The sequence below is a fragment of the Mus caroli genome, chromosome 9, assembly GCF_900094665.2.
Source record: "Mus caroli chromosome 9, CAROLI_EIJ_v1.1, whole genome shotgun sequence".
Lineage (NCBI taxonomy): Eukaryota > Metazoa > Chordata > Mammalia > Rodentia > Muridae > Mus > Mus caroli.
The window spans coordinates 99,032,606-99,045,459 of NC_034578.1; the positions used below are offsets into that span (position 1 = coordinate 99,032,606).

A 12,854-nucleotide genomic window follows, 5' to 3' on the forward strand; every position below is an offset into this window, starting at 1 on the left:
GGCGGGGGTCGTGGGTAGCTGGCGGGTGTCAGGCAACCCTGCGCTCCCGCTACCCCGGCGCTGATCCGGCGGGATGAGGCCTGTGGCCCTACTCAGGCCGGTTTCTGCTTCCCTAACTAATGCAGTCTCAGGTCCCGCGCCTGGACACACACTTGTAATTCTAGCACTCAGAAGACAGGAGTTCTAGACAGGAGGGAGGATGGAGAGTTCAAGGCTAGCCCAAGCTACACATCAGAACCTTGTTTCAAACAAAGATAATAAAATGAATACAAAACATTCGAAAATAAGAAAAGACATAAGTAATTTTTTATTATAAAAGATATTATGAAGTATTTGGAAAACCCTGGAATATGGGCAAGAGTAATCAAGAAGGCTTATTAAATTATACTATCCCGTCAGCATGAGGCAGTCGCTCAGACTTTCTGTTTTGCGCATCTCTCTGGGTTTTGTGTGTGTACTTCCCATGGCTGTCTTGTTTCATGTTCTGCTCCCTCAGACTTTTCTCCTAGCAGCAGGAGCATGCTGCTGTGTCAACAGGACTTTACGACCTGCTATTTAAGTGGCAAATATTTACTCAAGAGAAGTTCCCAGATGTGAAAAATGCAAGGATTTAGCGTAAAGCTTTGGAGAAGATGTAAATGTTCTCTTCAGGACCAGTATCATAGAAGAACCATTCGGACTACATCCCACCCAAGAATGGCAACTTGGAATTTCTTTTCATGCTTCCAGGTAAATAAATATCCCACGTCATTGCTTTACTTTGTACTTAATGTGCATAGCAGTCATTTACCTTAAAAACCTAGAATTTATATCCTTTGGTCATTTTTCTACCAACATGGCAGTTTTTCATTTTCTTCTCACACCCCAAGTAGAAGAACTAATTTGCCTTCCTATCTAAGACTGAGAGATAACTGGTATAACACAACATTCTGCCTTTAATGTGCCCACCTAGCTGGTAAACCCTTATCAGAGAAGCTCCCTTTGGCAGTAGGTGGTGACCTATATAGAGACTCACAGCTGATCAGTGTGCAGAGAATAAAAACTCATCGAGTGCTCGGTCCTAAATGAGCAACCTATATCACACCCTCTCCCTGCAAGGGCCCTCGTGGAAGAGGAGGCAGAATCATAAGAAACAGATAATGGAAGACTGACACAAACCAGTGCTTTCGAGATGTAACAGGGCTATCACACACAATGGCAAGGACTGCATGTATAAGACCTGTGCAAGATCAAGCCAGCTCAAACAGAAGCACGCATGGGAAAGGGCTCACGAAGCCCACCCCCAGCAACTGAAGACTTCTGTGGAAAGGAGAGCCAGCGTCCTTCAGCCATCCAACCCGATAGGTTGTCCATGCTCTGGTGGCTGGGCTACCACATATGCAGATATTGGCAGTACTAAGTGGTGTGTGTGGGTTTAAAGAGGTCTATATCCCTGGGGAGGGGAAAGTGGAGATAGGGACAAGAAGGAGTTACAGCAGAGGGAGTCAGGGGTGGATTTGACCAATCCACATTATATGCATGTATGAAAGTCTCAAGCAGTACACTTTTAAAAAGCTGCTTGACGATCACTACCTGTTCTAGAACATTCCATCATTGTATAAAATCACTACCTATTCTAGAACATTGCATCATTGTATAAAACCACTACCTGTTCTAGAACAATCCATCACTGTATAAAACCATGACTCTCTGTTAGCCATTTGTGAGCTCCTCTGATGACCACTACTCTGCTGGCCATCCCTTTATATTTGCCTTTTTGGGATGGTTTGTATAACAGGACCACACAATGCATGGCATCTGCACCCGGTCTCTTCACTTACCATAGTTGTTTAGCTTTGCTCCTGGGTGGACATCCTGTATTCAGAAACAGAGTTAACAAGAAGGCTGCTCGCTCTCACCCATCTCCCATGGCTAGAAAGACCTTTGTGGTCTCTTGTTACAAAAATATTCCTCTGTATTTGTCTCGTGGTATTATATATTGCAATCTTAACTGCCTAAATTCTTCTATTCTTAGATGAGTTCCTGACTTTGTGATACCTTTAATTTCTGTTTTCTTATTCTACCACTGGAGTGGGGTGTATGTTAAACCATAAGTACAGTTACTTTCCTATTATTCTTTTTGAAAATTTGCCTTATTGGTGTTTATGGTAAAGAAATTAGTGATTATATTAAAAGAAAATATGGGGATTACAGTTGGAGATCTATTTGCTTAGAAAGGACATGGTATCTTCAAAATCCCAGTGTGGTAAAGAGAAAGGAAGATAAAGTATGCTGTGGTGAACATCAGAATGCCTCCCAAAGGGTAAGAAGTTTTCTTTTCAGGAACGCAACACGTTAATGATGTCCTTAGTTAAGCAAATAAAAGACCCTACCCCCCAAAGAGTCAGAGACAGACTCAGGAGAAGAGGCAGAGATAATTAAATTGCCTTTAGTTAAAACCAAATAAAGAGAATTAAGCATCTGTATATCAGCACTAGGAAAGATGGGTTCCAGGGGAGGTTCAGAAATGGCAGAGGCTGCTGTGATAAACAGAAGACAGCAAAAAATACGCTGGGAGGTGAGGCTGAAAGACAAGGCTGGAACGAGAAATGGCCTCAGGGGCCCCCATGAACAACAGTTTTCACCCACTTCCGGTTTGACACCGTCTTCACTCACAGGCACATCTGCATGGTGTTCATCGGTTAAGAGCATTCCCGAAACCTTAGGATAAATCTTGCATAAAATAGCCAACTGCTAATTGTGTTTTACAGGGGCTGTGTGAGACAAAAGATCATGTTCTGAGCCAAGGGTGACTTCCAGAGGCCACCTCCTGCCGGCAGCCATAAGCGACGGGTAGTGGTCAACTGTGGGGTACTCAGGGCATGGCAAACACTCAATAAGCATCCAGTAAATAGGGAGTAAATGAATATACAGATGATCAAGTGATAAGAGAACAGATATTAACTTGGTTAATTTTTTTTTTTTTTTTTTTTTTTTTTTTTTGGTTTTTNACTCACTTTGTAGACCAGGCTGGCCCCGAACTCAGAAATCCGCCTGCCTCTGCCTCCCGAGTGCTGGGATTAAAGGCGTGCGCCACCACGCCCGGCAACTTGGTTAATTTTGATCAAGGGGAACATTAAGCCCCTCAGTCATTTCTAGAAATGCTTAGGGGTTTCTGAAGAAGCCAGTGATGTCCTCCAATATAGGGGATGAAGCTATTAGTGAGCTATTAAAGCTATTAAATTGGGCCAGCAAATCTCAGAGTCTTGGGACCATCTGAGTTACACAGGGCTCTCCCAACTACAGACACCATCTGGCGTACATTTTATTCACGATTCATCCTTATTTAAGTCCCTTGATGGGGCTTCACAATGGGTTTTCTTCTTTTGCATCCTATTGTCTTAGCAAGTAAATCTGTGGGCCTTTTATATGTATCTTTTGCCACTGTGATGTATTTCCTGTCACCATTCCACTCTCTGATTACTTTGACATGGAAACGACTGCGTTTTGTACATTCATTTTGTGATGTATCTGACGTTACTCACTGTTCTAATGATGGCTTCTGTGTTGTGTCTCCTGGGTCAGTTGTGTTACTTTGAAGAGATGGAGAGTCACAGACTGTATCAAAATCTACTTCATTAGATCACATTTTATTAATTAATTTTTGTGTGTGTGGCAGGGGCCTGCTTATGGCATAGCCGTAAGTGTGGCGGTCAGAGGACAACTTGCGGAAGTTAATTCTCTTCTTACACCATGTGGATCCAGGAGACTGGAACTCAGGTCATCAGGTCTGGTGGCAAGCACCTTTACTCCCTGAGCCATCTCACCACTTCCTAAAGCTACTTTTAAACCATACAGTAAGAAATATTAACTATGTCAGTATGGCTCCTTGGTGAATAATTTAAAAACCTTAAGGGTAATGATTAGTTTCTGGAGTGGACTCCTAAGAAATTAAATGGTTTTGACAACCAAAAAGCATAGTCAAAGAAAAATAATCTACTTTGACTCTTCCAGTTCTGGGACAGTCGCTATAGACCTGCGGTTCTCCACCTTCCTATGCTGAGACCCTTTAATAAAGTTTTTCATGTTGTGGTGACTCCCAACCATAAAATTGTGGCTACTTTATAAATATGATTTTGCTAGTTATGAATCATAATATGAATATCTGTGCTTTCTGATGGTCATGGATGACTCCTGTAAAAAGGTCATTCTACTACCCCAAAGGGGTCACGACCCACAGGTTGAGAACCACTGCTATACACAAAGTCAAGTCTACGGCCTCAGATTGCAGGTTCAACCCTGGAGTCAGTGAACTCTAGAACCATTCACCCCTGGCTCAGGCAGTAAGTAGACCTTCGACAGCTATTAAAGAGGTTGGGGCTGTAGAGAGTGGACTAGCAGAGAGAGAGAGAGAGAGAGAGAGGGAGGTGTGAAAATGCCAAGGAGCTGGACAGTATCTAGTGGTTTTAACAATCTCAGAAGAGGTGGAGGCACTGAGCATCCTTCAGAGAAGCAGCTGTCACAATGACAGCAGACTCAGCAGTTGCTATAGCAACAAGAGACAGCTTGGAACAATGATCAGGGCAGGAAGACAAGGCAAAGTGGACGAAAGGAGGTGAGTGGGGCAAAGAGCTAAGGTCAAAGGGTAGGAAGCCACAATGGACCTGTGAAGAGAAGCTGCAGACCCTATTAGCTGAAAGAGCTCCAGAAAGCTGTCAATCTTTAATCACCAATAGTTTCGGGTACTCAGGTTTTAGACCTAGCACTGGCTGCTGCCAAGACCTGGGAAATCCCAACTCTTTAGGTCTGTAAACTGTTGAAAGCCATTGTCTATGGTTGGGTTATCCTGATACTTAAACTCAGATACTGCAATGATACACTGTCAGACTGTGGAATCCTGACTTTCTAGATGTGCACACTCTCATGCCCACATCCCGGTCCTCCAGAGCTGTCACATTCTCTGGGAGAAGAGCCCTGGTATCTTAGCATCTACGAGAGCTAGAACACTAGAGGTCCCACTTGCTGGTGCCACTCACATCAAATCCTGAGGAATCAAAAGCTGCACTTTTGATTTTTTTCTTTGCCAGCTCACAGTTACCATCCAGTAGAGCAAAAGGACCACGGCTTAGACAACTAGTCATAAAACCTCTACCTAAAACAATAAATTAAAAAAAAAACCCACTCAAATAAAATCAGAGACGATGAAGGTCCATGATGAAGTTGCTTTTATCCCAGGGATCCAAGGATGGGTCAGCATATGCAAATTTACAAATAAACTTAAAATCCATCAATCAAAAAAATGAACGTTAACAATCACACAACCATCTCAAGACATGCAAAAAAGTGTCTCCTAAAACTAAAAATCCCTTCATGATAAGGAGGCATAAACAGATTAATTCTAGAAGAATTGTTCCTAACATACTGAAGACCTATGACAAACCTATGGCAATATCACAGTGAATAGGAGGAAAGTCAAAGCATTTGCTCTAAGATCAGGAGGAAGGAACACATTCACTCTCATTGCTTTTATGAAATACAAGGCCAGAAAGCTTAGACACACGAGGGCAGCAACAACTGAAGTCATTCAAGTAAGTACGAAAGAAGTCAAATTTCCCTGTCTGCATATATGACTATATAAAAATTAAGTCTCTTTCAAAAGAGTGTTAGAAGTAATTTAGCAAAATAGGATATAAAAAATCAACATATAAAAACCAGTAGCTTTCCCATGTACTAAAAAATACATATGTTGAGAAAGAAATCAGAAAAGTCATCCCATTTAGATTAACTATCAAAAAAGAAGAACAAAGAAGGAATGGAAAGACCTTTAAGATGAAAAATACAAAACCCTCATGAAAGAAATTAGAGAAGACACACCAACAAAATTAGATAATTCTCACAGATTTGAATAACTGCCACTGCTAAGTGTCCATGCTACCCAAAGTGACTGACAGATTCCACACAGTCCTCACAGAAACAGTGATTGTGTTCTTCACAATAGAGTAGGAGAGAATCCTACAATTTATCTAGAAATGTAGAGGATCCGAATGGTAGAAGCAGTTTTGAGCAAAACGAATCAAAGAGGAGACACTATAATACTTAACTTTAGTATCTACTACAGAGCTGTAGTAAACAAAACAGTATGGCGCTGGAACAAACAAGAGACACAGAGACCAATGGCAGAGAGTAGCGTACCCAGAACCAAGTCCACATTTCTACAGCCAAGTAGTCCTTGGCGAAGGCACTGCACATGTACATCAGAGAAAGGGCAAGAATGCTGGGAAACGGAGTATCCACATGCACAGGATTAAAACTGCACCTCGTTTATCTCATGACTTATAAATAGCAACTCAAAATGCAGCAGCAACCTGAACGTAAAACCCAAACCCTGAAAACACCCAAACACAAAGAGGAAGGCTGCAAGACACCGTTTGGAGAAAATGGCTTTCTACGTAGGATCCTGCAAGCACAGACAATGACAACAGAATGGAATAACATCACATTACACAGCTCGACACTCAACAGAGTGATGGAGACATCCTGTGCACTAGGAGAAAGCACCTGGCAACTGGTCACCTGACAGAGTGATCCAATTATAAATTGCCAAATGGTAGGAACAGACTCTTCTTAAAGATGAAATACAAATGGCCAAGAAATATATGAAAAGAGTTCAGTATCATTGGCTCTCAGGAAAATCCAAAATACAGTCAGATGCTGTCTCAGCCCAATTAGAAGTGATACTCTATTTTAAAAAGCAAGTAACAAATGCTGGTGGAGATGTGGAAAAAAGGAACTAACACACTTCTGGTAGGAATGTAAATGAATAGCATTATAGAAAACAATATGGTGGTTTCTCAAAACCAAGCCCAAAAATGGACCTACTATGTGATCCATATATGTATATATATATATATATATATATATAGACACACACACACACATATATATATATATATACACATATATATACACACACACATATATTGTGTGTGCACATATATGTACATATATGTAATATAATATGCAATGTATGTATAATTACACATATATTACATGTACACTAGTTGGATATATATATGTATATATATATATACATATATATATGTGAGTATATGGAAATATAAATCAGCATTCCAAAGGCATACTTGCAAATTCATATTTACACAATACCTAAGATGTAGAATCTTCCCAGGTACCCATCAACACATGGGTAAACAGAGAAAATATCCTTCCTTTTCTTTACAGGAATAATATATAAATAATCATATAGAGGAGTCATTTGCCACCAAATGGATAGAACTAGAGAACACCATGCTAAAGGGAACGAGTTACACCCACGAGAATACTTGATCATCTCCCCTCACAGCTGAGATCTAAGAGAGGTCATCCGAGAGTACAGCAATGATTATAAAAGATTACGGTGAGTACAGAGGTCAGAGGAGAGAAGACGGACTGCATCAGAGCTCACCACAACACAATCAGAACGGACTGAAGAATTTAGGAAAGTCGTAGTTAGTTGTTTTTCCATCAGATGAGCAATAGTAACCTCTCTACACAGAGACGGTGCTAGCCATACAGATCAAAACCCAAGCAAAGCACTCAATACCCACCCCAGAGCACCCATCTGCTCGGTGGGCTTTCTGAGTACCACACGGTACTCAGATGGTCAGGACAACATCCAACCTTGTTTCTGTTCTCATACCACAGGTGTCCTTTCCAAGGCCTGTTCTGTGTCGTGTGTTTTGCTGACTTTCCTGTGTGAAAGGCTCCTAAGATCAGTGCTGACATTCCTCCTAGTGTTCCTAAGCTCTAAGAGGCTGGGATGTGCCCAGCAGCTAAAGTACGGAAAGCACGCAAGCTCTAGCTCTGCCTGGGCTCATACTATAGTGCTGTTGGCTCCGAGTTTAATGTTAACGAATCAACAGTCTGTATGAAATGAGATGCCTTTAGACAGCAACGCACATAAAACAAGATTATGTAATAATCAGATGACAAAGAATGGGAGAGGCTATTTGGGAACCCTCTTACTGTATTTCCCTTAAGAGAAATGATTCTGTAGTCACTAATTAAGTGTTCATGGTCATTTTATATGATATAATTACCATGAATAATGACAACGGACTGTATTTCAGTTGATCTTCAAAAAGTCTTCCAAAACAAGGAATGGTAATGACTGGGTCAGTAGAGGAGCTATACAGGAGCAATGGCTCAGTAGAAGGCAGAGCTGATAGAGCTGGTGATAGATATACCCAAGAGCACTGTCAGGGGAGATAATGGAGAGTTGGTATGTCACTAAGCCTTCCTTTGAGCCTTGCTCCTTATGGGTGGGAACAAAAGGGATCAACAACTTGGACCTGAGGAGCCAGAAAAGGGCATATCTCTGTCTGCAGGTGAGGACATGGACATAAGGTGTCAAGACCACCCGTGCATGGGTCCTTTAAACTAGTTCCTGGCTTTTTTGAGGGTAATATTGGTTATAAAAAAAAGAATTTCTGTATAAATTACTTATTGTCTATTGTGACCAAATTACCTGGCAAAAACAATTCAGGAGGAATTACTTTGGCTTAGGGCAGTGGTTCTCAACCTTCCTAATGCTCTGACCCTTTAATACAGTTCCTCATAGTGTGGTGACCCCCAACCAAGGGGCTCACAACTCACTGCTTGAGAACTGCTGGCTTAGGGAATCCGCTGAGTACAGACAGGAAGGGAAGGCAGATCGACTCTGTTCACAGCGGCGGGAGTGTAAGGCAGAGGCTGTTCACACTCAAGGGGCTGAAGTTAAGGGCCAGGCTGTGACCTTCAGAGACCCACCACTGGCGATTGCCTTCTGCCAGGTAGACCATGCCTCCCAAAAGCTGTGGCAATGGCCTCAGAGAATAGATAGCACCCTCAACTGGCAACCAGGCACTCAGCCTCTGACCCTGTGGGGGGCATCACACACTCAAAGCATCACACTGTCTAATGAGCTTTTCATTATAAATGAGTGACAGAGGATGTTTGTGTTTATGAAGAAAAGAATACTTCTGTTTGTGCAGGCAGAAATAATGGCATTCGCTGTCCTTTTAACCTTCATCTGTAGGCAGCGAGCTCTGTAGGCAATGCACTGTCCCATTCCGTTTTAGGGCGAAATCAGCCCCCTCTTTCTCCACATAATTTTGGCCACTTTCTGAGGTAGTACTTGGGCTTTGAAAAGCTAATAATTTTTTTTTTAAATTTTGATTTTATCTTTTGTGCGTGAGTGTTTTGCCTGTGTGTATGTCTGTGGAACACTCGCATGCAGGTGCCTATGGAAGCCTGAGGAGGGTATCATGTCACCTGGAACTGGAGTTACAGAGGGTGGTTGGCAGCTGCCACGTGGCTCAGAGGCTAAGTGCCTGGTTGCCAGTTGGAGGTGCTATCTATTCACCACACTATGAGGAACTGTATTAAAGGGTCAGAGCATTAGGAAGGTTGAGAACCACTGCCCTAAGCCAAAGTAATTCCTCCTGAATTGTTTTTGCCAGGTAATTTGGTCACAATAGACAATAAGTAATTTATACAGAAATTCTTTTTTTTTATAACCAATATTACCCTCAAAGCAGTGGAGGTGACAATAATTACTATTGCTGTGGATATTACTAATCACAAGCCAAGGCCATTGTGATACACAGTAATTCACACAGAGCACCAGGAGCTCAGCATGTCTTGGAGACATGCAGAGAGAGACACCTGCCACTTAATTGGCATTGCTGGGTGACCTTGAGAGAGTTACTTCTCTGGGCCTCAATTTTCTCATCTATAAATGGGCCTAGCTCTTAAACCAGAGGACTTTGCCTATCAAACAGAGTGGGATGCTGACTGCCTCATACAGTGGGTCTTTCCCTCCCCTCTGAAGCCATGGGATGATCAGAAAGCAAGGCTGCTTTTGGTAATGTGTGGATGGGGGTGGGGTGGGGGTTGGGCAACCAGAGAAACAGAACAGGTTGTTTTGCAAGCTACCCCAGAGCCCACATGCCTTGGAACACAAGCAGCAAATTACTCCGGGAAGGTAGCAGTGAAGGTGTCTCAGACTTAGCCTAAGTCACGGGTGAATGCATGTGTCCACAGGGCTGGGTGTGGGTTGTAATGGTGTTTTTAGTCAAATTCTTCTCAGCTAGCTGCTTCCATATTAAACACAGGAGATCCTTTATTTCCATAAAGAAACAGGCATCATTTTTTCCTTGAAATATGTAGTTCTCCTGTGTTCAATATTTCATACTTTTATGTAAGAAACATTTTGTATTCCTCCATACCCACGGCCAGCCACAAGAGCGCAACTACATCAGCTGCTACTCTTTCCCTTACAGGCACTTACAGGTGGACAGGGAAGTAAGAATGGTACCAAGCAAGGCTTAGCAGCAATGCAGAACTAACTTCTTAGGTCTAACATTTCAAAAATCTCTAAAGTCTAAGGGGAAGTTGAAGTTCAGATGTTTCAATGGAAGTCTACCTCTGAACAATGATGCCTATTAAGTTCATGAGGGCCCAGTCTACCAGCAAAAGGAAGGCCTACCTTGTGATTTCTGGCTTATACAGGTTCTCCTACTCTAGACACCACAGGGGCCATACGCCAGGTCCTAGGGAACTGAGGAGCACTGTCTGAGGTCAGACAACGTAAGAGCATTTCCTACAGTCTCCCTGGGCCAGCTGCCCACTTTTAAGGGAAGAGAATTTCAACAGAGCCCCTTCCTTCCCTCACGCTTTGTACAGTTTAGTTTCATCTTTTAAAGAGGCTGTCAGACACACCAAAGAGCTGCATGGCCAAGCCATTCATCTCCTGCTAAGGAAAAACCTATACAAGGGAAACAAGTAATCCAAGCTCTGTTAAAGACAAGGACGTGTGTGCCCTGGGCACCTCACAGGCAGAGTCACCAGGGGTAGAAAGGATACCTGAGTGGGTGGGGCTGGGCTCTGCAATGCTTGTGTACAAGACTGAGTGCCTGATATGGATCCTTAGTGTCCACATATGATAGAGGACAGCATGCTGTGTGTCTTCAAGCCAGTGCTGGTTGACAGAGTCACATATGAGGAAGATAAACCGATGATGACCTCTGACCTCCACATTCTCACTCATGCATATGCACTTACATGTACACATTCACAGATGACCATATGCATGCCCCCATGCTGTGCGTGCGCACACACACACACACACACACACACACACACACACAGCACCAGCATCTGAAGTTTTCTAGACTCACACTGGTCTCCTTTTCTGGCACACAAGGCCTGTTAGGAGCATTCATCTCCTTTGAGGAGATAGGATGGAGCTTGTGTGAGGCCAAGAATGTAGATCACACCTCCTCTTTATGGTTTTGGTATTAAAGACAGGATATTGAGGTCAGTGAATTAAGTAATATTGCAAAGCTGCCAACTACTACCAGAGTATGCACTGCCATTTAGACTGCGGTGTTTGTGAAAGATGACTTCTTAGCCATAGTAAACTCAGTCATTTTTCTTTTCCCTTTTACGGTGCCTGAAAAATATCTCCAGATATTGAATTTTGGGACCTACAGATGTGTGTTTCCTCTGGACAAAGGCATTTGTCCCAGAAAGTTATAGTGATGATATTTTCACATCCAAAAGGTGGCATGGCTGTAAGAGATAGGCTAAATATTCCACAGATCATTTATTTACAAATGGAAAGAACACTGAAACCCATTGGTCATGCATTAGAGGCAGTGGATTTTAGTATATTAAATTGTCCACAACATCACAGTCCTTGGTAAACTTTATTTTTGAGCAGTAACTTCAAACCCTTCTGTTCTCTTCTCTTAGCTTTTCCAATACCACTTGAATACTAAGAGACTCATTTTTTAACTCTCCATTCAGTATAGTTTTATTTTGTGATTCTGGTTCAATATTTCAGAATACATAATTTAGACCAAGCCATTCCTCAGGAAATGTAGTTCCTGAGATGCACAGCTGAAATCAAAATTGTAATGAAAAACAAAATAACGTTGTGGGCAACAGTGGTGTGGGCCAATGTAGACTAAGCGACCTTCACCTTCAGAGTGTAGTTAGCATGGGTTAGACCCACACAGTTACATCTAACTTTACCACTAAGTTCAGAGTCAAAACATCTCAGTATTTCTGACAAGTCTCATTTTTATATCTTGTTCCAAAAAGCATCATAAAGCAGTCACTTTGATCTCAACTCTGAAGATCTTAAATAGCATGGGACGACCTTGATGAGTCGACTGTGTTCTGACGCCTGGGTTAGAAACAAATCATTCCGGGGTCATTTAGACTAATGGCTTCCAAAGCTAGCTGGCCATCCAGACTGATGTCAGTCAGTCAGTCAGTCAGCCAGTCTCTCTGTGTGTCTGTCTCTGTCTCTGTCTCTCTGCATGTGTGTGTGCATGTGCATGTTTGTGTATGTTGGAGAGATTCAACCTTGGGTTGTGGTTCCTCCGGATCAGCCAGCCTTGTTTTTGGAGACAGGTTACCTCACTGGACTGGAGCGTGCCAAGAGTAGAGCAGGCTGGTCGGCCAGCGGGTCCCTGGGTCCCTCTACTACCCTAGTGCTAGGATTACAAGCACATTCCATCATACCCAGCTATTTCATGTGGGTTCCGGGGATCTAATGCAGGTCCTCGTTACTTGAACAGCCTGCACTTTAGTGAGTTACCTCCCCAGTCCCAGAATCTATTTTAAAAATAGACTCCTCATCCCCCAGGAACTCTAACGCTCGGGTTCTGGGGTAGGACAACTGGAAAGGGCTCTCAGGATTAAGATTCAGGCTTAATACTCAACAAAACTGGAGAACCTGGATGAAATGGACAAGTTCCTAGACAGATACCAGGTACCAAAGCTGAATCAAGATCAGGTTAATGATCTAAACAGCCCTATATCCC

At 42.6% G+C, this 12,854-nt stretch overlaps 1 protein-coding gene across 6 annotated transcripts in view; it reads right to left on the reverse strand.

The window, feature by feature from the left end:
• Positions 1 to 12,854, reverse strand: part of Tmem108 (transmembrane protein 108) — a 274,217-nt gene that overhangs the window by 125,346 nt on the left and 136,017 nt on the right. The window lies entirely within an intron of this gene.